The 24183-nt window shown below is 42.2% G+C and overlaps 1 protein-coding gene across 1 annotated transcript in view; it reads left to right on the forward strand.

The window, feature by feature from the left end:
* PPM1H (protein phosphatase, Mg2+/Mn2+ dependent 1H) overlaps positions 1-24183 on the forward strand; it is a gene marked incomplete at its 5' end in the record, with an annotated part of 135809 nt that overhangs the window by 42439 nt on the left and 69187 nt on the right. The window lies entirely within an intron of this gene.

The raw sequence follows: 24183 nt of genomic DNA on the forward strand, positions 1-24183 counted from the left end.
ATCTTTGTCATTGTTCTGATCAATTATTTACTGAGTTTTCTATGGAAACAAGGTCTGTGTGAATGCTCTGTGTACATCTCCTTACTTGGTTGAAAATAGCTAATGGGTTTCAAATTAAGTTTGACAGTTACTACATGTTTTGTAGAAATATTGACTGGGTAGGGAGTGGTTATTGGTCTAATAACTCAGTGGGTATCAGATGCTGGAAATGTCACATGTCTTTCAACTTTAGGCTTTCCATGGCACTTGTATTTATTTTTTTTCTTTTAAGCATCAGTATGGCCTTTTGGGGAGACACTATGGCTCAGGTTCTGCTGATGAAAGACCCCAGAAAACAGATCCAGGTTTACTCTGAGGAATTGTTCAAATTCCTTAGCTTGCAAAATGGCAAAGCTCCTTGCCATGTCGCCTCTCCTCCATCACATCTTCTAAAAATTGGTAAGTACCCTCTGAAAGAAGCTGCTGCTTAAAATGAGGTCCAGGAAGCTCAGAAGACACTCTAACCACTTCAATATCTTCTCTCTCAAACTTGTTTTCCCCTGTGGGTATTGAAGAGTTTTCTCTTGAAATATCTTGACAGTTGATTAATATCAAAGCTGCACACAAGAAATCTTGTACAGTACAAGACAGCTCTCGTAACCATGTCAGGTGTCTGCCCTGCGCTGCTGCAGAGTTCAAGCCTTCAACCTGTGTTTTGCTGAGTGGAAAAACCACACCGAGGTGCATGTAGATCACATGCAGATCTGAGGCTGGCAGAAAGCTGACAAACGCTTTGTGGTCAGGGCAGCCTGCAGCTTAGTGCAAGCTGTAAAACCTGCCTGCCAAGCTGGGACAAGGCTGTTGACTTGAACAAACCCCCAAAGCACTGCTGGCAAACTGGAAAGAGCTCCTGTGCCTTAGCTGCTTTGATTTACGCTTAGCATAAATTTACCTTCATGAGCCATCTACACTGGGATGGATGTGAACCAGAGCAGCTGAGGTACTAGCATGTGCTCCAGTTTTTGTGGACTGTAAAGTGGAATATGGGATATTATCCAGGACAAGGGTGCCACAAACCTGAGTCTTAAGTTTCAGCTTAAAAAAAACAAATGAAAAAAAAAACCCCAACAACAAACCAAAAGCCAACCCAAATCTGGAGCATCCTTTTCTTTTATATCATCTTTAGTTTCTTTTTCTTCATGCCTCTGTCTGCTCTGGAAGCTTTTGATCAGACACTGAGGTAATGTTATTAATAGCCTAGTTCACCTTCTCACATCCCGAGATCTCACCAGAACAACACAGATGCTTTCTGCTACTGAGTGCAGCTGTAGGGAAATAACTGTTGGGACAATACATTGAAGTTGTAGTTTCACCTCCTGAAACCACATTATGGCAGAACTTCAAGGAGGAACAACAGTTTTAAACCACTTCTTCCTTAATTCCCTCTTCTGGTACCTACAAACACTACTGTCCAAAAAGACAAAGACAACAAAATCATAGAATCACAGAATCGTTAAGGTTGGAAAAGACCCTTAAGATCATCGAGTCCAACCGTTAACCTAGCACTGCCAAGTCCATCACTATACCATGTCCTCGAGCACCACATCTATCCATCCTTTAAATACCTCCAGGGATGGAGACTCAACCACTTCCCTGGGCAGCCTGTTCCCAGCTGTAAGTTATCCTAGCACAAATTTCTAGGTGATGGAAAGGAGACTTTTATATCTGATCTGCTGACACTTAAAGGTCTTAAGAGTCCTCACTGGGAGTGAGACTCTTCTTGTGGTTGGCTTATCTAGGGCCTACTGATGCAGTTTTTGCCAAGATCATAAATTGGAAATTTGTCCCGAGTGGAAGCAACTTTCTCAAAACCTTACAGCCAGTGCATGAGGCAGTTGGGAGCAGGTCCCTGAACCCAGCCTAGCATTGTGCTCGCCTTGGGCTGCTTTGTGCTTTGGTGAGTGAGGCAAAAGCTTTCAAGTGTCTCCCCCAGAAAAAATGGCCTATTTAGCTAATGTAGTTTTAAGATAGCCTGCTTTGAGCTGCTTGCCTGTGCTGTCCACCAGATTAACTCTTTTGTAACAGCCATCAGGATAGTGTGGTGTCTGTGGCTCGGCAGCGTTAGCTGGCGATCTGACATCGGTCACTGGAGGAGATTGGTTTGGCTGCGAGTGGGCAGGCGGAGGTCTGGAGGCGGGCTGTGGAGAGGCGGCAGGAGCAGTAAATCCCAGCGGAGAAGATGGTAAAGACACCTGGAGGGCAGTCAAGGCTCAGCCGCCTGTTTGCTCGACTGATGGGTTGGGTTCATGCGACTGGCTTTGCGAGGGCTTATTGCTTGAGCTGAACCCTGAGCCTTTGGTTCAGCGTAGTGATTTCTTGATTTGATGGGAGGATAAAAGCCTGACATATGGGCTTTTATTGACCAAAAATTACGGTTTATCTGATTCAATACCTGGGTTATCTCTTCTGCTGAGGCAAGAAAAGGCAGTTGCCTAAGGCAACCAGTGTGTTCAGTGTGATTGCAGGTTGTGATTGGTAAACCTCTGTGGGCTTGACTGATAGGACATAAAAAATTGTGTTGCCTTTTTCAGTGCAGTGCTGCTTGCAAATAAATATGCATTTCACTGATTTTATCCTGCTTTGCCAATGTATGTTAAGAACATCTGTGATCTCCTAATAAATGAGATGCTCAGTGGGAACCAGCTTTTCCTTTTTTAAAAATAGTGCTAATATTGGTTTCTGCCGCATTGGAATTTGTCCTGGGTATGGAGATAGAGCTGGATATTGATTAAGTTTGCTGTAATCCTTTCTTTCCTTGGCTTAACTACTACAGCTGAAGGCCAGAGGTGAAGAGGGTGAGGACAAGCACTATGTAAACCAACCATGTGTCCTTCCCAGGGAGCAGAGTATGAACTCCAAAGTTATTACTCAGTGAAACTCACTGGCACAGGATGTTTGGAGAGATAAGGGGAAGCAGTTAACTCAGTTCGCATCTCAGAGATGTGGAACTTTGCATAAAACGTTACTGCATATGTCGCCTTTTAATTTCACTGAACATGTGGAACTGCACCCAGGAAAAGCACTTGCTTTTCCAGGATTACTTTAAGTTGGTCTTCCAGTTTCTTGCAGAAATAAGTCCAATTTGGGTACTATGGACCCTTTGGAGGTCGGGGGTTCATTCTGTCAGTCCTTTGCCTAGAGGTGGTCCTTTTTGAGGTGATGAACTGTCCCTACAAAATGGGATGATTTGAACCTGCCATTTATATTTAACGCTGTACTTGTAATTATTTTTAGTGATAGTTGGGAGAAAGGAAGCTTTTTGTAAATGGCTAAGCAGCTGTATACAAAGAAACACAAAAGATTGTTCTTGGGTACTATGTAGGAAAAAGGCCTAAATTTAAAATACAAGTATCCTGTGTCCCCCCCTTCTTGGCTTTTTCATTGCTGCTTTTGAGGCTGTTGAAGGTTTACACCCCAGTCCTCAGCAGCTTCATCCACAGAATCGTACTTTAATGCCGACCTCTGGAATTTGTTTCCCTGGTCATGAAAGCAGCAAACCCCGTGTTTGGTATTTGGGAAACTGCCATGGGCTGAGCATCAGCACCATGTAACTGGCTCTGTGTATCCTCACTTGCCTTGGGGACAACAACAAAATGTGACACCAAAGGCTGCGGCTGCCGTCAAGTGGGCACCTAAGCTGCCAAGGAGTAAAACCCTAGTTGCCCTCAAGCTCCTTTTCCAACTTGGCTTTGCCAGCAAATCCCCAGGGAACAGGAGCAGCCAGTGGAGATCTTCAGCCTCTAGAGGTATGTTCCTGAAAGAGTGTATTTGGCTAAACTGCCTGTCTGGAGGTCTCACCACAGCTGAGGGAGACTCCAGGTAGTGTAAAGCACCCTTGCTAGTTTTATATGGGGTGGGAAGGGAGGAGAGGTGGGGTGGTGGTATTTAGAATAGGGAAATATTTTTCTGACCCTTCAAATAAGCCGAATGACCTTTGTGTAGATGAAGAAGGCTCTTTGTTAGTCTGAAAGAAATGTGCAAGTTTATGGTTCTGTCTCACCTGAGAAATGTGAGAAAGGGATTATTTTCTGATTAATACTATGTATTTCAAAAGTAACAAAAAGATACACATTGGTAAATGCAAAATTGCAGTCTATACTGGTTCTTGAGATACTCATTTAGGGATGTACTCTAAATCAAAAACTGTGACTAAATACTTTGAAAGACTGTACTTCCTAATTGTTGGGGATGCTGATAGATGGCACTAGTCAAAAATTACTTTCCAGTTCAGGAGACCTGTAAAATCTGGAAAAAATCTTTTAAACTTTTTCTTCTTCTACTCTACTTAATGCATTATCAGATCCATTCAGCTGTCACTTTCCCCTCCCCAAGCTACTGTTCCTCACGCTGTTTGTCCTCCTTACTGTGGTAGCTTTATGTCAGAAAGCTCTATTTAGAGGCTGATTTTACTGTAGCAAAATGGTCTTGGGTATGGTCTGCTGCATTTTAACTGACTGTGAAATTTTTGTTATCGTACATGTTGCCACTGAACCATTGCTTACCAGTGGAAACCCCTGTAGATGTGTGTGCCATCAGTAAAGCCTATCTGTGGTGGATGAGCAAAGCTGACGAGGTCTGGCCCCGAGATGTGACATGAGCTCCTGCAGGAATCTCACCACGACGGTTAGTCTTGGTGTCGGCTCTGCTTGCAAGCTGTGTCCTCTGGTGTTTGCCACCTTCTCTCAGCTGTAAATATAAATGAAGCTGTGGTCGGATTTTATATCTGGGAGATAGTTGGAATATATTCTGAAATCAGAAAAAAATTGGCACGTTCTGATGAACAGCAGTCCTGCCTGTGTCACTGCAACCTGCATCAGTCAAAGCACTGTGAAATGTATTGTAGACTATAGGCCTGCATTACTGGGAGGTAGGTGCAATAAGCTAGTATAGGAAAAGGGAAGCATTTAATTTCTGTTTTTGTTTATATAGGTTTTTTTGGCATTTGTTAGTTTATGTAACTGCCCATACCAGTTGGTGAGTTTTTATTATTATTTTTTATTTAGCTACCAGAGGCTTGGAAACTTCATTACTCTTGTAATCTGCCAGGGCTGGAAAGAAAAGCTTTTTGTCCTATTAGGCTGTTTCAGGCCTGTGTGCATTTTTTTTACTTGCTTTTAAAGATATGAAGAGCTGTGAGTATCAGGCTGCCTGAAAGGTGAGGAATAAGCACAACGCAGAGATGACTCAAGCTCTGTACGTATCGCTGAGCTGTTGCTTGTTTCCATTAACTTCTGACCGAAGTGATAGTGCTTGAAAGCATGCCCACCCCTTCAGTTGACTAGACAAGTTGAATAGTCTCTTTCCTCACATGGTGACAGAAATAGTCCTTTCTTTGATTAAACAGGCATCACAAAATATACTGAAAGCGAAGGTTGTCTCCTTATTTTTCAAAGAGCAATTCTTCAGGTAGATAATCTCAGTAGAGTCTTAATGTTTTTTGGAGACCCAAAATAGATTGGGTTGAGGAGTGCTCAGCTTGTGGCATGTACCTAAATATGTTATGCCTCACAAACTGATTACTAATTTGGCTGTATTATAATCCATTGAGTCTCATAAATGCCTGCAGAGAGGTGCTGATACAGGAAATATTCTTAAAGCAAATAAGCTGAGCATGATCCTTGTCTCCTTGCTTTCTTGCGCTGTTAATAAAGTGATACTGCCTTTGTTACAGAAGATAGCCCTCTTCGTGTTCTGAAGACAGTTTGTAAAGGACAAAGCCCAAGGTGATTAAACAGTTTGGGGAGCATTGTTCCCATGTCCAAACAATGGATTTCTGTGTTAATACAGAGTAAAAATCATCAGTCTTAACTTAATCAAAGATATTTTTGAAAGTCTGTGTACTATTGAGAATTAACTGTAACAGTGTTCTTGTTTTAATTTTTTTACCGTGATATTTAAAGCCCAGTTGAAGGCCACTGTGGAGTCATAGCCAGATAAAGATGCTTGAAGCACAGAAGTCTAATGGATACAATTATCACTGTAGTGTTCTTTGCAGTAGTTATTGAGGCTATTCAAAATGTTAATTGGACACAAGTTTCATCTCTAGAGAAAATGTCTACTAAGTTTGGGTCTTGTTCAAAATACACCTAATGCTAAGAGAATATTGGTTGCTATGCTTCACAGCACATTATACCAAAGATCTGTTATCTGATGGAGATGCAAAAAAATATGATATACAATGATGTCAACTACCAACTAGAATGTTTGATAGTTTTAATTAGGCATTTAGACTTTTTTTTTCCTTCCGTGTAGTTAAATTTGTGCTAGTAGGCAGGAAATAAATCAGGGGTGGGGGAAATAAAACTGTTATCACAGAGGTAAGAAAATGGAGTGCAGTGAAGTTTTTGCATGTGTATATAAATGGGAAAGATGGGATGCTTGTTGCTTAATCCTCTGGCCTCCCATTGATGTCTTTATGGTAGAAATTCAGTTTATAGTCAATGGGTAGTTATGGTCTAAAAAGAACAGTAAATCCAGAAGACTGTGCAAGGTTTCATGCATGTGGAAATAAGAGGATTAAACAACTTTAGTACTTTATTTTTTTGCTGTAATTGAAAAACCATGCCTTCTTAAGCAGAAATACTGCTTGCAAAAACAAAAAGGACGGGCAGTTTCCCTTCAGCATCCAGCCTCCTGGAAAAGCCTGTTTTCTTCATAAAAGGCAAGAAGTGCCAGCCAAAATAACTTTCACAAGAAGGGAAGGAGTCACATATGTGGGAGCTGTATTTATCTAAGCTCAAGTGATAAAATGTGATTAACTGAGATTGGAGCAACAGTCATGTACACTAGAAGATCATCAAGCAGGACACGGGCAGATCTTTTGGGATTTACTTCAGGTGTCTGGTCCCAGGACTACAGCAGGAAGGTAATGTTCATTTGTAAAATATTCTACTATTAGTAAAGTGCGTAATTGCTCTGTCCCCTGCTGTTTACTCCAAAACGCTACCTCAGAGTCCTGAAACATCAGGGACAGCAGAGCTGTGCTGAGGCAGTTCTGAAGATGCTCCAGAAATTGATTTTTTGTTTTGTTTTGTTTGTTTCAGTTTATATATGGCAGCAGATTATAAGGACCATGGGGTTGTCAGATTGAAGGTTGGCATCCTTCCTTTCCCCTTGGCACCACCATCCCCCAGTGGGTAGGGGAGAAGAAGGACATAGTCACTCCTGTTGTCTGCCGCTGGCTTGTTTCTCCACAGACCCCAATGGGCAGCCTGCTCACCCCTGAGCGTGTAACGCTGCTCTGGAGAAAGTCAGTTAACCCACCTTCTCTCAGGTGGACTTCTTTCCCTTGTTTGACGCCATGGAGCCCCACAGTTTTTAATTTGCGCATTTACAGGAGGGAGGTGTGTAAGGGCAGGTAATGCGGCAGGAGGCTCCTTTGCCCCTGCTGCAACCACCATGCGTTTATCAGCCACAGAAGGACGTATTTCTTCTGTTCAGAAATGCATTACTCAAAATCTTTTCTTTCTAAGAGTGAATTTTGTATTTACTGATATAATCAGTATTTCAGAGGAATGGGAATTCTTTTTCCTTCCTGGTAGAGGAGGGCTTCTTTGTGTTTTAAATCTTTCTTTTCTAATTGCTATGCTGATTACTCCTGTATTCTGTGGGCATTTTATTTCAACACTGAGAACTGCAGAGATTGGATTTCTTAATCTTTGTGTGGCAAGTAAAATCTGTCCTAACCAGATAAGTTTATACCTGTTTAAAATATACATGGGGGGTGTGGTGTGGTATGTGTGTGTATATCTCCAAAAACGACAGAGGTAAAGGAAGTATGGTGATTTAACTGGTCCCCAAAACCCCATTTAAACTCACACAGTAGGTGGTATGATCATATTTTTTGGCTATTTGAGTCTGTGGAGTAAAGGATCTCCTTTTTCTCAGTTGAAATATTTCCCTGACTCCTGACACACAGTCTGATGGGAAAATGTAGGTATTCTAAGCTGATTGATGGGTAAAGGGAAGGAAAATATTAATGTCATGATCTTGCCATGTAGAAGTGAGAAATCCAGTGCAAATATGGAAGGTTCTGGCTGCTTCACTGGTTATTTTGAAGATATTTTTACTTATGTGTGTGTTTGTGTATTTGTATATAAGATACAATACAACTCATTGGTTGTATATAGATGCAGTATTATTTAAAGAGAATATTTTTTTATTAAGCAGTTGTCCCTTGTGCTTAAAATATAATTTTCTTTCTTTTTGTTCTCTTACTCTGTATGTGCTTCCAAATTTTGTTTCCTGTACATGTAAAACCCATTGGATATTATATCATTCTACTGTCTTGTACAATGCATTAAGAAATTTGGAGGCAAGAAGTAACATATTTTAAGCTGCTGTATTGTCTTACATTAGGAGACGATCTTGCGGAGCTGGAGGATAATTTTGAGAATCATTTGAAGAGTAATGTGTATATTGGTTTGCTACAAAGTTTCTGTTTACTGCTGGTTATTAAACTACATGACTGGGAGTTACTTTTCTTTCTTTTAGTGGCAGTATCTTCGGACAGTGTTGGCTGAAAGTAGGAAATATCTCCTTCAGCTTCCCTTCAAGGAGGGTGATGCAGGAATAGAAAGTTCCTAGTAACAAAAAAAGAGAAACAAGGTTTTTGGTGGTGGGATGAGAACCAGCTGCAGAAGGTTGAAGAATTGGGTCAGAAAGCTTGATGCCATCCTGGGGATTGGGGGAAGGATGTGGCCTCACCACAGCATATCCCCTTTAACCTGAGGGCTTGGCAGGAGCAGAGGAACCCGAGACAGGGTAAGTTTAAAGAAAAAAGAAAACAAAAAAAGACTCGGCGTAACATTGCAGTTGTATCTAGTGGTGAAGAGAGCTCAGGAGAACTCCGCTTGAACCCTGAAGAACTTGCCAGGGGACTGGAGAATGTGAGGCAGGGTTAGGCTTTGAGGTTTGCTTTAGCTAATAGGCCTGGAGCATCCTTTAGGCTGTATGCCTAATTATGTGGACACCTTAGCGCTGCATGTCCCTGGGGAGGGAGCTCGGGCGCAGCCCTGGCACAGCCCTGGGAGCGCGATTGTGTGGAGCCGAGCAGCAGCCAGGAGAACGCCTGTGCCGGGTTGGCCGGTGTCTTTGCTGTCCAAAAGGGTGGTGCTCAGCAAGGAGCGGCGCTCACCCTGCCATCGCCGTGACACCGAGGTGCTGATCCTGTGCTGTTGTCTCTGCGTGGAGTTGGGACTTGCTGATTCACTGTCCTCCTCGAGTCGCTGGGACCCATGGTTACCAACATATCCCCATTAGCTAGTTCAAAAACCACCATGGGCTTTTCTGCACTACAGAACAGTCTTTGTATTAGTAAATACTCTTGCTGCGGAAGAATGGTTCACTTTATTTTTCCCTGCGTGCAGTAGAAGCCTTTTCAATGAATGATACATGTTTGAAGCTTTGGAGAAAGATCTTTTGAAGATGAATGATTTTTAATTATGGTGTTTGTGGTGCATAACAGCAGCTATCTGTGCTCATCTTTTATTGCAGAATTATATTTCAGGTGAATCATACGGTGAAATAAGAGTGGGTTTTGTTTTTCTTTTCAAGAGAAAGTGTGTAGGAAAAATGAATTCGTTTTTGTTTCTATGAGGTTCCTGAGAACTTCTCAACTAGAAAGGCATAGTTGAGCATCCCATCTGACAGTGCCTGGCACTGGAGACCTTACAGGACTGTGCAGTAATTCCCAAGTCTGCAGGTTGGGATAAACTGCCCTTCCTTGCAGGTCTTGTTCTGGCTGCCAAGACAGCGTTCGTACTAGGAAATACTGCTGAAACAATGTTGGTTCAGTGCTTGTCCCGCATTTGTGCGTGTTGTTTCTTAGCATGTTCCCAGCACAGCTGTGGCCTGTGTGATCTGGCAGTTTTCCAGGTGGTACCCAGGAGCAGCCTGGGCAGTGCTGGGCAGCTTGGATGCAGATGCTCAGTTCCAGGAGAGAATGAAGAGAGTAGCCCATGCCCCTGGGTCCTGGGCTGGAGAAGGGCCAGTTGTATGTAGTAGTACGGGTGTAAGCCAGGAGCAGGCTTGCACAGTGGACCAGATGCAGAGTTTGCTGCTGCTGGCCAGGGCAGCTGTGGTGCTTCCCCTTTGCCGGGCTCGAGGTGTCCAACCTTCCTCTGGGCTGGCTGAACTTGTGAAACCATCAGGAGATGGATCTGACAAAAAAAACAATGATATTTGGGGTGGTGGTGGTGTTCATCTGGTAGGTGAATGAGCAAAAAGTCAGAGTGATGGACCTGGTGCAGTGAGAGGGCAAAACCTTGAGGGCAGAGGACGGGACCAAATGTGTCAACAAGCTGCGCTTGGAGCCTTTTGCAGCATGGTCTAGTCATAGGGATGGATGTAAATGTTGGAGAGGGAGCTTTGGTACACCTTCCAGCCTACAGTTAGGGCAAGTTTGCGTGCCTTCTATTAGGCCATTCTGTCAGAAGAGTTTTATTCTTTGAAGTCCAGACTTAACTTTTTAAATACTTTTTTTTAATATATTTTCTGTAAAGGAGCAGATGGAAGCTGCAGGCAGACTTACAGCCCCACATTCTGGCCCACCCTCGGTCTGGGTTTTGCAGGTTTTCAGTCAGGAGAGAGGCATGTTCTCAGATGGGTTAGAGGGGTATCCCCCCGCCCCCCAACCAGATTTCTCATTTTTGCTGCCACTTGTTGATCATTTTGAATTGAGAGAGGGTTAATGATTGTTTCTCTAGTGGCAGTGTTTGCCTCTTAATAACAGTTATCCAGCTTTCTTGTGCCTGTCTAAATATCATGTGCTCAGATGACTCCAAAGGAACATATCGGGGTAGTGTACAAATGTCTAAATATAGCAATAACAATCTCTAGATTTCTTCTTTTCAGTCAGCAGAAGAAATTACTGGATACACTTCCATTTGTGCTGAGTACACACTGGGATAAGTCTATAATGACATCTGTTTCAATACTAATTTCTGATGTCTCCCTGGTACTTTCGGAAGAGGAGAAATTCTTCTGTAAAAAAATCTCTGAACTTGTCTTTGTGCTCTCGTTGTGGGTTGAGTGTTTTTTCCCTGTTATACCAGAGAATTACACAGTTTTCAGCCCCTTTCCAAACTGCCAACTTTCTGCTCCACTGAAGTTACTTCTGGCTCCAGTCCCAGTATTTTGGGGGAACAATAGATTCTATTTTAGCCTATACAGATTTAATTGCTGTGAATAAGGTTGACAATTATCTCCTTTTGTGTCTGAGAATCCCACCAGCTGTTTTAGATGCATTTAAATTGCTGCACCATGCTAAACTCACTTGTCACATCAGGAGCTATAATGCCAAATTTCAGGCACCCGGTAATCTGTCCTTGGCCTTTATTTTAAAAATAATTTTTGCTACATTTAATTCTGTTTCTTCTACTTCCCCTTCCACCTTGGTTCTCTGCACTGGGTGGCATTATTAGTCATACCAAGGGACTTCTATACCAGACGCGTTTTGAGGGAAATGCATTTCAAATAGCGAGAAAACCTATTGAAAGGGAAGTTAGTGGGCTTTTTTGTTGATGGGTTCCCCCCACCCCCCTTCACCCCCATAAGCTCAGGCACCTAGGGTTGGAATCATCTGACCAGATGCTGACAACCTGCTGTGTAAGTGTCTAGGCTTAGCTTTATTGTCCACGAAGAGGAACAGACATTTCATGCTAATGTAAACAACTAAAATAGGTCAGATGAATCATGCCCCCAAATGCCCTCTTTCTCTTTGCTTATAAATAAAGTCTGGGTGATTAGCTCAGACTTAGCTGTCTGCTCCATAGACATCTGACTAGATCTCACCTCTGGGGACCATACTGGTAGCAGTGGTCACATGTAGACACCTAAGAAGATTAAAAGTACTTGGCTTATTGATGCAGAGCCACTGCAAGCACCAAGGTGAAGGTACTCTGGGCTTGACTTCTCGAAGCCGAAAGCAACCTTGAGTGGATTTTCCCAAGGAAGAGACAGATCAGTATTTGATGTCCGCAGTTACATAGCACTAACCTGTGGTGCGCCATCTCTTTTTCATTGCTAGCTTCCTAGACTCCTAAGATACAGCTTCATAACTTTTTTCTTCAGAAATGTTAGTTTAAGCAGGACCTCTCCTCCCTATCATCTGCTATTTCTGCCTCCATATTGTCTCTTCAGTCTTGCTGTGGCAATATGTTGATTTGAGTTTAAAAAAAAAAAAAAAAAAATAATTTTGCTGCACAGGTGTCCCTGTGGGACAGCACACTGGCGTGTGAAGGTGGAGGTTGCTTACACTGGGAAAGCCAAGAGAAAGGGATACTTGTGAAAGTTCACCTTTCATCCTTTGCCTGAGAAGTTGGCTGTCTTGCTAATTTTCTGAATTGCTCAACTGTTTAATTCTGCAGGGTTTTCTTTTCAGTGTGCATACAGCTTTGTTTAATGTTTATTTACAACCTTGTCAAGGGGTTAATAAATTCAAACTTCCAGTTTCAGTCACTGCCTTAGTGCATATTTCGCATTTGTGCAACTGTAATTATAACTTTTGAAAACAAGTTGTTCCATGGTGTAGCAGGATGCAGGGACACACTAATATTTTATTATTTCCTGATACATATTTTTACAGATCTTGACACGATTTTAATTTCCCAGTGGTCTGAGAGGAATGGGGAGGATTACGTACAAGTTACAGTAGTCGTTTGGTTCTGGTGTTGACTTTGTTCTTGTTGAGACCTCTCTGGGATTGCAAGTGCCTTTGATCACGCCACGAAGGATTCATCCCATCAGTGCTGCTTAGGTCTGTTTGTGCTGGGCTACCCCATCTCCTCTGGGCCTCTTCAGACACAATTGACTCTCTTTAGTTGTAGCTCTTCTTAAAATATTTGATGTTGGCCCTGCTTACTATGTATTTGCTAGTCTGTGGATTTTCCGGTGTGCCTGGATGCATTTGCAACCTTGGACTGATGTTTCATAGGAGCCAGCGGTGCTTTTGCTATTGACTTTGGAAGGGATAAGATTCATAATGGAGGCAGATTTGCAGCACAAGGAGAAGAAACGGTAGTGCTGGACAAGCACGACCTGGTAATAGCTGTGCAGTTGCTCGTGCTCCCATTCAGACGAGAGCTGGGTCCCAGCCCAGAGCCATTCGCTGTTTCAGGCTTAACAAGGTGGCAGCGAGCAGGTCCTGCTCTGTGCCAGATCCTGTGCACACACCGGGTAAGGCAGGTCTCTGTTGCTTTGCTTCCTCTGCGTTCCCATATGGACATGGTCCTGGGCAACCTGCTCTAGGTGACCCTGCTTGAGCAGGGCAGGTTGGACCAGGTGACCTCTAGAGGACCCTTCCAAGCTCACCTGTTCTGTGATTCTCTGGTATTGCTCCTTCCAAAACTGCTCCTTAACCTTGCTGTGCCTCTTCTGCTCTTGGGCGGGGGCACATCTTTTCATCCCACCCCCCTGCAAGGGCAGCAGGAGCCCATGGGGACAATTTGCCCTGAGGTTCAGCCCCGGTCCCTACCCAGTGCTCAGTCCATGCCATCTGAGGTGCAGTAGGACTGGTTGCAGCACATCCCTAAGACATGTTGTGGCATACCATGCTAGTAGGTGGTGTGTAGACCCCAGAGCTCGAGTACCTTCCTTCTGGATAAAGGTAGCAGATGGGGCTGGAAAGGACACCCTTGTCTCCAAGCCCTACACACAGACAGACAGACACTCATTTGCTTACTGCTATATGCCTGGTCTTGGGTAGAAAGTCTGCATTTGGCTGTGATTCTTCTTTTTACTGGTACTGATTTTACCAGGGTGTCGGGTCCGTATGTTGACTTTGTCTCTAAATCATCACTGAACTTGACATTTTGCATCTGTGATGCCTGAATAACTGAGCAAATATATTAAGCACTTCGACCTATATTACATGAAAAATACATGTTTTCAATGACATAATATTTAACTGAACTTTGAATAGCTTGCGAGAGAAATACCTAGTATTTTGTACAGGGGTGTGCATGTATGTGTGTATATAATACCTATAAAGTACTGCAATATTTTCTTAATCCTGTTTTGCATTAAATACTGTGATTATTTTTTTTCCTTAAATTTGGGAAAGCTAATTTTGGAGTTGGCTGTAACTCCCAAGCAGAACGAATGAACACTATACCAATGTTTTGATGGATCATCAAGATCTATCAAGATTAAGGTAGCTGCCATTTTTCTACAACCCTTCTTTTTTCCAGGCTCAGGATTTCTGATATTTCATTGGCTTGCATTTAGCTTATATTTTGACAGCTTCAAATATGAGGTCTAGGAAAGTAATTTTAATAATAGAAGTAAAAGATTGGGGTTTGAGGCATGTTTCTATGGCAAAGCGTCATTGTAGTGTTTTTTTTGCACGTGGCCCCTTCCTGCAGATCTGCCATTTAATGTTCTCCCAGAGGAAAAGTGATGGATGTAAAACTCCAGCAGCAGGGTGTAGTTTTTCTTTAAGCTCTTCTTAAAAATTACCAACATATGAGTGGCTTTGAATTAATTTTCTACTTGTGGATTCTTGGTAATAAAGCTGTATGTAATGTTTTCTTTTTCCTATTTTTCCTTGCCTTGCATATGTGTGCTTTCATACATATACAGTTCGCTATAATGACTTTTTAAGAATAAATTAGCAGATTCACTTCTTTCAGGTTATAGGGGCTTCACAATACCTGCTGCAATAGAGGGATATTGTGAATAAGGCATTAGTGCTTATCTGTGGAAATGTGTATGCTCTCTGTCACACTTGCAAAGATGAGCTTGGGGCTAATTTAAGTTGACAGCTGTATAAAAAGGATTAGTACCATCACTGCTGAACTCTTGCGGTTAACTTTCACACATGCTAAATATGAGATAGAATTCTTTTTTTTTTTTTTTTTTAAAGCTTGGACCAGTTTTGCATAAGCCATTTATCTTGATTTCTCTTAACCCTGAGAGAGCTGAGACTGCGGTCTACAGCATCATAGCCTAATGGTGTGGGATTTACTGAAGTACTTTGAACATGTAACTTGCTGCAATGTAAGCATAAGGAGAGCTTTTATTTGCATATAATTGGCATTGTTCTAAGGATGAAAGGGTTTATTTTGGATGTGCTTTCAAAAGTAGAACTTTGGGAAGGAAATCAGGGCCGGGGAGGGGAAAAGTGGCATTTTGTTTTCTTCAGGTATCCTTGCCATATGCAGACACTCATTTATGAGTCTACAATAAAACTAAAGTATTTTTAATTCAAATTGAGCATTTGGTTGTTTTTTTGTGTAGTAGTAGTAGTAGTTGGGTGTATTAGTAATAGCAGTATTGAGCTTGTAGGCAAAGTGAGTATTTCTGAGGCCTGGATGCCCCTTGCTGTAGAGCTTAGGGGCAGGCTGCTGTCCCTGCCTTTTGATCATTTTAACTAGTGTGATGTGTGTATTTCTGTCATTTAACTGTGTGGGGACAGCTGGACCTCATACACAGCCATTCTTCCTTCTGTCAGACTTGCGTGTCTACTGTGTCCTCCTTACGAGGGATGCTCGTGTTCAAGACTGCCCTCAGCCTTACGTGCGCAAGGAGTCGTACAGCTCATGGGAACAGGCATGGAAGTGGCTGCTTTTCCCCTGCATTAAAGGGAAAGGAATGGTAGAACTTGGGTTCTTGTCTTGAATGTGAGCTCAAGGATAGATCCAAAGATGTTTCTTTTCTAAAAACAGCTCAAACCCACTATCCATAGATGCGTTTCTTAGCGTGCAGTCAAAAGCCAAGTATCGCTCGTCAATGAACTTTAAGGATTGCCCTTCAAGGCTAAGGCAGCAAAGTCACACGTGTGATAAAATGGCTGGGAACAAAATAAAGAAAAGTCACTGTCATGATGTGCATAGTGTGTTTTCTTAAGATCGAACCAGGTGCCTCAGTTTCAAGAGTTGTTGGTCCTAATATGTAAAGTGAAGTCAAAGGGCTATTCACAGGCTCATGAACCATGATGGAGTATATTCCTGTAGGAAGGCTCCCTTTCATTTCACACCTGTTTTGTTTTTTAATGCTTTCTTCTTCAATTTAAAGCGCTAAACTTGTCATACCAGCCAAAGCTGCTAAGCATTCTTTGCCTTATCAACAACAAAAATCTAGAAAAATCTAGTGATGCATAAAAATCTCAATGTTTTTGTGCAAATATACTCATCTGAAGACTGACTTCACCAGACTGAATATGCCCTATTCATACAAGAAGCATCATTTGAAGAACTTTCAGGGCAACTTCTTCCTGTATACCATGGAAATAAGTTCAGCCCCATTTTCCCCAGATCAGCAGGATTTCAAAATTTACCTGCTAAGGAGGAGAAGAAAAAGGTGTGTGTTAGTGGAAATTGGACTAGTCAACACTAAGTTTTTGGTCTTGATTATCTTCTGGGTCTCTTGCTTTGTTTTTTCAGCAAGCTTTGAACAGACAGCCAGACAAAGTTGCTTTAAATAGGACGATGAGCAGTCTGACCTGGCGCTCTCTGCAATTTCACTTTACTTTGTGGGAAAGAAATAGTGCTTCTCTTACAGCATCAAGTTCATCTTTGCTTTTGCAACCTCTTCTTTCCCCATGCTGATACCCAGTACAGAAGGAGTGAGGAAGGAGAATTTGACAATTAATTTTGCCAGCTATGGCTGAGATTGCTCGGCCCTGAAGTGAAATCATGCTTAAGCACGTTTGTGTCCCACCAGTCTGGCTCAACATCTGCTCTGGGCTCCTTGTCCATTGCTTTCCTCATGTAATACCTGCGTGCTAAGTATCAAAAATAGCTGCTTATCCCTGTGTAGTGATCACAGAACTTGCTCCGCTGCTTTGACCTACAGCTGTCTTGTTCCTTGTAGTCGCTTAGTATTTCATCTTTGTTGGAAAGTGTAGCTGGATGATATGCCCTGCAATAGCATTTTGGGAAGTGCATACAAATAACGTCAGAGTGGCCTTCCCTTCCAACATGTCATTGACTTCAGTCCAAAGATAAGCTGTGTTAGCAGTTTATGTTCATTTACACTGAACTTGTGGCAGAATTTTTTTAGCACTTTTTTTTCTTGCATTGTTTTTGACTTCTTTAATGTATTTTAAATTTCCAGCATAAATGGTATTCTACTTTTGGGCCTTGTCTATTTTAATCCCATATTTAGTCCTTATCAGCTCGACAGGTGTAGTAGCTTCTAGCTAGGTCCTAAAGTGAACTTGCCCCAGTACACCAGGGTGATTGCTGATAGGAGAGCCCATATTTTCACACTGGAGCACTGCAAGACTCATCTTTATGGCTAAACATTCACTTCCTCTTTGGTTAATAAAAATGAAGGTTTTATTCAACCCAATGAATTTAGAGAACCGATTTCAGGCATGGCTTCAGTTTCTGCCTGCAGTGGACAATACTAGTGGGTGTTTTGGTTTTGATGTGAGCAATATCACAGCTAGAGTAATGAATGAATGAAACTGTTTAGCCTGTTTGAAAAGCTGCCTTTCGTCTGCGGGAGGAGGTGAATAGCTAGGAGGAAATCTCTTTCAAGTCGCTTCCCAGTGCAGAAATAAATCTTGTGTGGGTGAAGGGGGGGGAAAACAGCCACCTACCTGGAAATCTAAGACTATAAATGAGATGTCACAGAAGGCGGCAGCGGCATCCACTCACATGCTAATCCATTGGGGGTAAAAAAGGGGGGTAGGGGGAGAGAGAAGAAAAGCCAGCAATACGTGTATGAAAGGGTTTTTTATGGTATCTTTAATCATCATTCTCAGACTGTTGAAATTATAACGCAAAACCTGTAAGAACATATTGTCTGTTGTTTATAGGTATGGTGTTCATTCATCTGGCTTACTTCTGTGTTATTAGTTGGGTTGGATGCAAGCTGGTGTCACAGTTGCAGGTAGCACGTGCGTACCACAGCTGGAAGGAGGAGGGCAGCTGGCTGGAGCTCCTGTGAGCAGCTGTAGCCTGCCAGGCTGGTGGCAGGAGAGAAGGGCTCTGTGCTGCCTGACGAATCGATTTATGCAGTGTCAAAACAACTACAGGAGCCCACTGCTACTCTGAACCCCCAACCTTAAATGGAAAATCACAATAAACCACGAACTGCCCATGGATATGTCTGCTTTTATCTACCTGCTTTTTCCTAAGCCTTAGGGCAGAGCTTTTGCATTTGCCTGGGGGTTAACAAGTTGGCATTTTTGTAGATCAAATGAGAGCAGTTTCCACAAGTAAAGACATCTTGCAGGACATCATGCAAGCAGCTCTCCTTCACCTCAGCTAATGGACTCTGGTTTAATTTTCTGTTGAGGGCTAAATTTTCCTCCAAGCATGTAAGGCAACTGCATTGGGTTGGGGTTTTTGTTGTTTTTGTGGGGTGGGGATGGGGGGGCACACGCATGGTTAGGGCATGACATTTTGCCATTATCCTTTTTTTGCCTTATGAACAGCAGGAAGGTCGATAATACTTTTATTTCAGAAACTTGTATATGCCAGAATTGCAGAAAGCCACTTTTATTCACAGTAAATAAAGAACCTCAGAAACAGCCCTTGCTTGTCATTGCTTAATTCTTGTGATTATTAAATATAGCTAGTATTTCCTAGAAAAAGAATCATTTAGTTCCCCAATGAGTGGTATGACTCTTTGATACTGTCAGTAACCTGAAAACTGATAATGGAGAAAAAAGGAGCATTTTCCAAGTTGTATAGTTTAATAAATGTTTAAGATTGTATGTCTGCTAATTAGATAAATTGTAGAGTTAGAAAATTTCCTTGAGGAAGAAAGATAAAGACACAGGAGAAAAATTTTGTTTTGGTGATTGAAATATTTTTTAAAATTTTATTTTTTGAAAGGCATGGATTATTTTGAAGCAGGTAACTTGTTTGCAGGGTTTTCTTTATATATATATATATTTTTTTAATATCTTATGGGACTTTCAGCTTTTGTTTGAGCAGAGTTGGGATCCTTTCTTATCTTTGTGTTTACAGAGAAAAGCATTTGACAGCATCTTTTTGTAAGAGATCTAACTAAGAAAGCAGCAACTTGGGACCATTAACTGGTCTTTTGATTACGGCTTTACGTTTTGTTGCTTTATCAGAAGCGTTTGGGCCCTTGCAAGCTGGTTTTGTGTTCTTTCACTCACCCTCTTCTACTTGCAGCTGACCAGGCTTTGTGCCTGGCACGGCCGCTTCCTCGCCGACAAACGCAAGTTGCCGTTATCTCCCCCTTTCTCTGCAGCACTTTCTTTTTGGAAACATTTGTAGGTATTTTGATGTTCCGGTGTCGGATCCTGTGGGCTACACAGATAATACAGCCTCAGCCTTAACCTACATGGTACAAGCATAGGGTGCCCAGACCTTTGCTCTGGAAGTGCTCGCGTAGGATGTCTTGACCCTCGGAGCAGATCTTACAGAGGAGGTGGAACTGGGAGTGCTCTCAACTACTGTGGAAAGGATCTGTGCCTTGGTGGGGGAGAAGCAGATAGGATTTGGGGTGTCCTCCCGTGGTGGCAGGTGGTTGTCAGTTACCCCACAGCTCAACTAAACTGAGCGGGTAGATCAGCCTCCCAGCTAACAGGTTTTATTTCTTAGCTCTGGCAGGTCTAGAGTGTATGTGCTGCCAGTTCCCATGCTTTTCCTGGTGCAACATAACTCCCCAAGCTCTTGTAGCTCTCTTAGTCCTTAAATTTCAAAAAGCATTTTTTGTGCTCACTGCTGCTGTTGTGCAGCATTCAGAATTTCTGCTGAGCTCTTTGCCTTTACCTGTTATTTTTATCTAGGTATGTTACATACAAAGTTTTGCTAGACTTGTGAGTTTAAAAAATGCAAGTACTTGGACAACTACTTTAATTTTTTCAGAGTTTGAGATCTAAACCAGGGTAAAACTCTTCTCCTACAGCACAGCTTGAAACTTTTGCTGAAGCAAATACAACTTAACGTAATCTAAATGAGCACAATATAGAGGGGAGTAAAACAACTGAAGAGTGTATATACTGATATCGATGTGAAAAATAGAGAGCTTAAGAGAAATGCTTCAAAAGACTTGAGCTGTTTTGTTGCAGTTTTGGTGGGACTTTTTTTTGGTCAGGAAACTATTATCAAAACCCACTTTGGATTTGTTCATCTGGTCTGTTTTGGTTCTTTTAAGATAAACTTAGGGTTTTGTAATCAGTGCCCTCAGCAGAGGAGTTTGAGCTCTGCTTGTTGAATGAAGAATAGAAGCACAGCGTGACCTACATTTCCATTCAGTTGGATGGGATTTGGGGTCTCGCGAGATACCAGCAGAATGCTAATTGTGAGCCAAACAAACTAGCTGGCTCCTATCTGGAGGATTTGCTTTCAGCTGAGGACATGTCAGAGATAGTCCCGTAGAGTACTGAAGCGTCCACCAAGGTTGATGCAAGTACCTCTTCAAACGTGACCAGACCCCACCACCTCACTGTGCAGGCTTCGGGAAGCTCCTGTTTGCAAAGTAGGGTGTGTTTTCACTAGCACTACTATACCATGAACTAAACCTCAGGATTATTTAGCTGTTACTGAGCAATGTGTGTTTGACACAACAGAGACAGCTAATACCGTGAAAAGAGGAGCTTCTAATCCAAATTAGATACGTTATTTGGGTTGAACTTTGTAAAAGATTGGATAGGAGATAAACGGGTAATGGGGGAGAGCAGGGGAGGGATGGAAAGGAGTTGATCATGATTAGGTCTAATCAAACAGTTCCTTGAGGAATTATGGGGGGAGAAAACAAAAGCAAGACTTCCCTTGAAAACATGTCTCTGAGTAAAAACTAGAGAATTATATAGGCCTCCATCTTTTTTTTAATTCCTTTTTCTCTGCATTTTATTATTATTATTTGTATCCATGATAAAATGAAAGTGAGGACAACTGTATGATTGGAGGGTTTTTGGGGGGGGGTATTAAGTGTGAGAAGGTAGTGCTTTATCTCATTTTGTTCACTTTACTGGAGGATAACTTATTTTTCGAGGCAGACAGAAAAGCGGTTACGAGGGGAACTGAAAATCTTAGGAAGCTGAGGCACTTCCTCTGTGGAAGGAGGGGGAGGGTAGATTTTCCATGAAAATTTTCAGAGGTCTAATTAAGAGTTACCTTTTCGAGATACGAACATCTTGTTGGTTCTGCTTTGTTATTTGTATAAGCAGCTTAGATGTGTTTTTTGTCCTGATAAGTTACAGTCTGAGAGAGCAAAGAGGAAAGACAACAGTAAAATCAGCATTGGAAAGCTGGTTGGAAGAATTGCCTCGAGGAGGGATTTAAGAAGCTGCAGAGAGAAAAGGATTTCAAAAGGCAGCAAAGACAGAGAGGTGTTTGAAGCTGAGTAGAAGGTGTTAGCAGCTTCTGTGCTAGGCATCAGGCCCCAACGCATAGGTCAAGCTTTGAGATTAAAAATCAAGGGCTTCACTGTAGCCCTTTTCCAAAGTTTGCCTATGAGATGGGATGCGAGAGTAGAAGAGTGCCTATGTCAGGAGAGGGGCAGCTTTTGTCATCTAGACCCTGCATTACCTGGTAGCACCCATAAGCACTGTTTTGACATTACGATTAGTTCAAGTTTTCACAAGGATTTCCAAAATAAACTTAATCCTCTGTTGGAGAGAGGAAAACTGGAATTTTGGGAGATAACGTGAAATTCTGGGAGGGAACATATTGTTCACAGCCCCAGTCCCCCCACCTCAATACACTGACACCCCAACCTCCGTGTCTTCTCAGTATTCAGTCTTGCCATGTTCCCTTTGACCATATCCTCTTCTAGCAAGGTGCTTGGTACCCAGGTTCAACTCCAGGCATTTCATGGGAGCTGACTGCCAGGGTCACTGACTGCTGTCTGTCAGGTCACTTTGTTCTTTTAGCCTTTCTAATGTATTCAGTGCCTTGACAAATTTTCTTGGCAAGAGTTTTATAAAAATGGTACTCTATTGTGCATAACTTAACACATTGTTAAACATCAGAACATCTCGGGCCATACAAGTCCCGAAGTCCATCACTAAGCTCAGAAACCAGAGCAGTTCCAATGCTTAAGTGATTTTCATATGGAATGATAAGTGGTAGGAAGGCAGAGATTTTTTTTTTTTTTTTTAAGGAGTCACTTTTGTCTTTGTCTTACACTTTTTTTTTTAAATGGGATTGAAAACAGCAACATCAGTGAGGAGACTGACCAGCTAAACTGAATATTGATAGCCCCTGATGTGACAACACTGCACTTTCTGTGCTGCTTCAGTATTTTAATCATGCTTGTAACATTTCAAACTGAAGGGGTGTTGGTCAGCTGATTTAAATGTTTTAGTATTTGTGCTCCCCCCCTGTTTCTGAATATATGCTTCCATTTTTCCTAATGTCAAGAAAATATTGAGTTTTCAGACTGGAAGCTTATTGCATCTCAGTGTTTGATCTCCAATTGCTTAAAGGTTAGGCACGACAGGGGGTGAGTGGTTAAACTGCTCACAGGTGCCTTGCAACTAGATGCTCCTTCATCTCTGCTCTCTATGTGTTTCACAAAATAATTTTATCCGCAGTTGGTATTTACAAGAAATACTTGTAAACAACTGGTGGTATTGTGCATACAGATGTCAGACTGCAGCATGTGACATTTGGCACTGTAAGGAAATTCCAGTTTCTGAAGGCAGTTAATTGTAGTGGATGCACATTTTCTTAGAAGACAACTGTTTTTTCTAATCAGAGGCAGGAATACTCATTTGCATGTCACAGTATCATGTTGCTCCTCGAAAATCAAAAGAATATATTACCTTTAAGCAAGGCTGACACAGAATTGACATTTCAGCAAGAGCAGGCAAGCTGGGGCAGAGTCCCCTGCAGGCCTTCCCTTGGGTTTTGTTTTCTTTTCGTTTCAACAACCTTTAGCAAGTGTTTTCCTGTTATGTAAAATTTTACTGTAATGAAAACATTAGCGGTCAAGAATTCAGGTATGTCTTGAACTTGCCATCAGGATTATGATGTGCCTTCAAGCTGTTTTACTTTCTGGGGAGGCAGCAGTTGTTTTTAAAGACATCATGTGCCTGATGTGAAACTCGGTGTTTGTCCAGTAGTGGAAAAGCTGTCTCTGACTAGAGGTCAACTCATGAGATGACTCAAACCTCGTAGTAGAGAGGAGTGGGTAGATGGTGTTTGTGGAAGACGTGCTTGCATCAAAGTGGCAATGTCGTTGCTCAGTGGGAACAAGACATGGTCCTGGCTTGCACAGGTTTTCCCTGTGTGAGCCCAGGACTGTCAAAAGCACGTGTCTTACTGAACATGGTGTCCACTGATGAAAATTAGTCAGTTTGTGATGAGGTTCTCGTGCAGAAAGTGGAAAACATGTTCAAACTTGGCTGTTCTGAGATGGATGATAGTAACCGTGGTATCCTGGATAATGCAAACTTCTGATTAGGGTTTTAAAATGGTGGTGGTGGAGGAACAGCTGTTATTTCAGCTTCATCACTGACAGAAGGAAGATGAGCAGTTGTGGTGCAGATCTCAAGATACCCTTGGCTCTCCGAAGCTTGTACTGAGCTTTTAGTGCTGGTTCCTGCATGTCTGCAGCTCTTGGTGCAAATCTGCTCTCTGTGCTGCAGGTGGGACAGAGGTGTGAGGGTTTGAGGTTTGGTGGTTTTTTTTTTCAGGGAGCATGTTTATGTTGTTCTGCAGTACTAAATGCATACTGCATTTAGCATGCATCTCTCCGTTGCTGTGGTACAAACAAGCTTGACTTGCATGTTGGAAAATAAGGCAAAGCCTTTCCTCTGTATATCTATCACAGCATTTCTAATATATGCCCTTTAAACAGACTAATAGCAGTTGCATATTTTTCCGTGCCTTTAGTGGTAACAGCTTTTTAGATTTATAGCAGGTATTTTGTTTGTGCGAGACTTGGAACTTGAGAGAATGCACACCCTTAGCCAACAGATTCATTATTCACTGTAGCAGAGAGGCTGGCAGATAGAAGAGCAACTGGGGATCTCATGTTTCAACGAGGAGGCATAAGTGTTATCAGCCTTGACCATCAAGTAGTCCCTTTAAAGAGAAGTATGGTATGCCTAAGGGTAAAATATGTTCATGATACTATTGGTTCTTATTCACATAGTTCTGTGAAAAATGCTTGTTATGACATGTGTAGGTGTATGGAAACAAACAAGTATACATGTGTGTATGTATGTATATGTATGTGTGTATGAAAGTCGGGTATTTTAATTCAGTA

Source organism: Platalea leucorodia, assembly GCF_965183815.1.
Source record: "Platalea leucorodia genome assembly, chromosome: 4".
NCBI lineage: Eukaryota > Metazoa > Chordata > Aves > Pelecaniformes > Threskiornithidae > Platalea > Platalea leucorodia.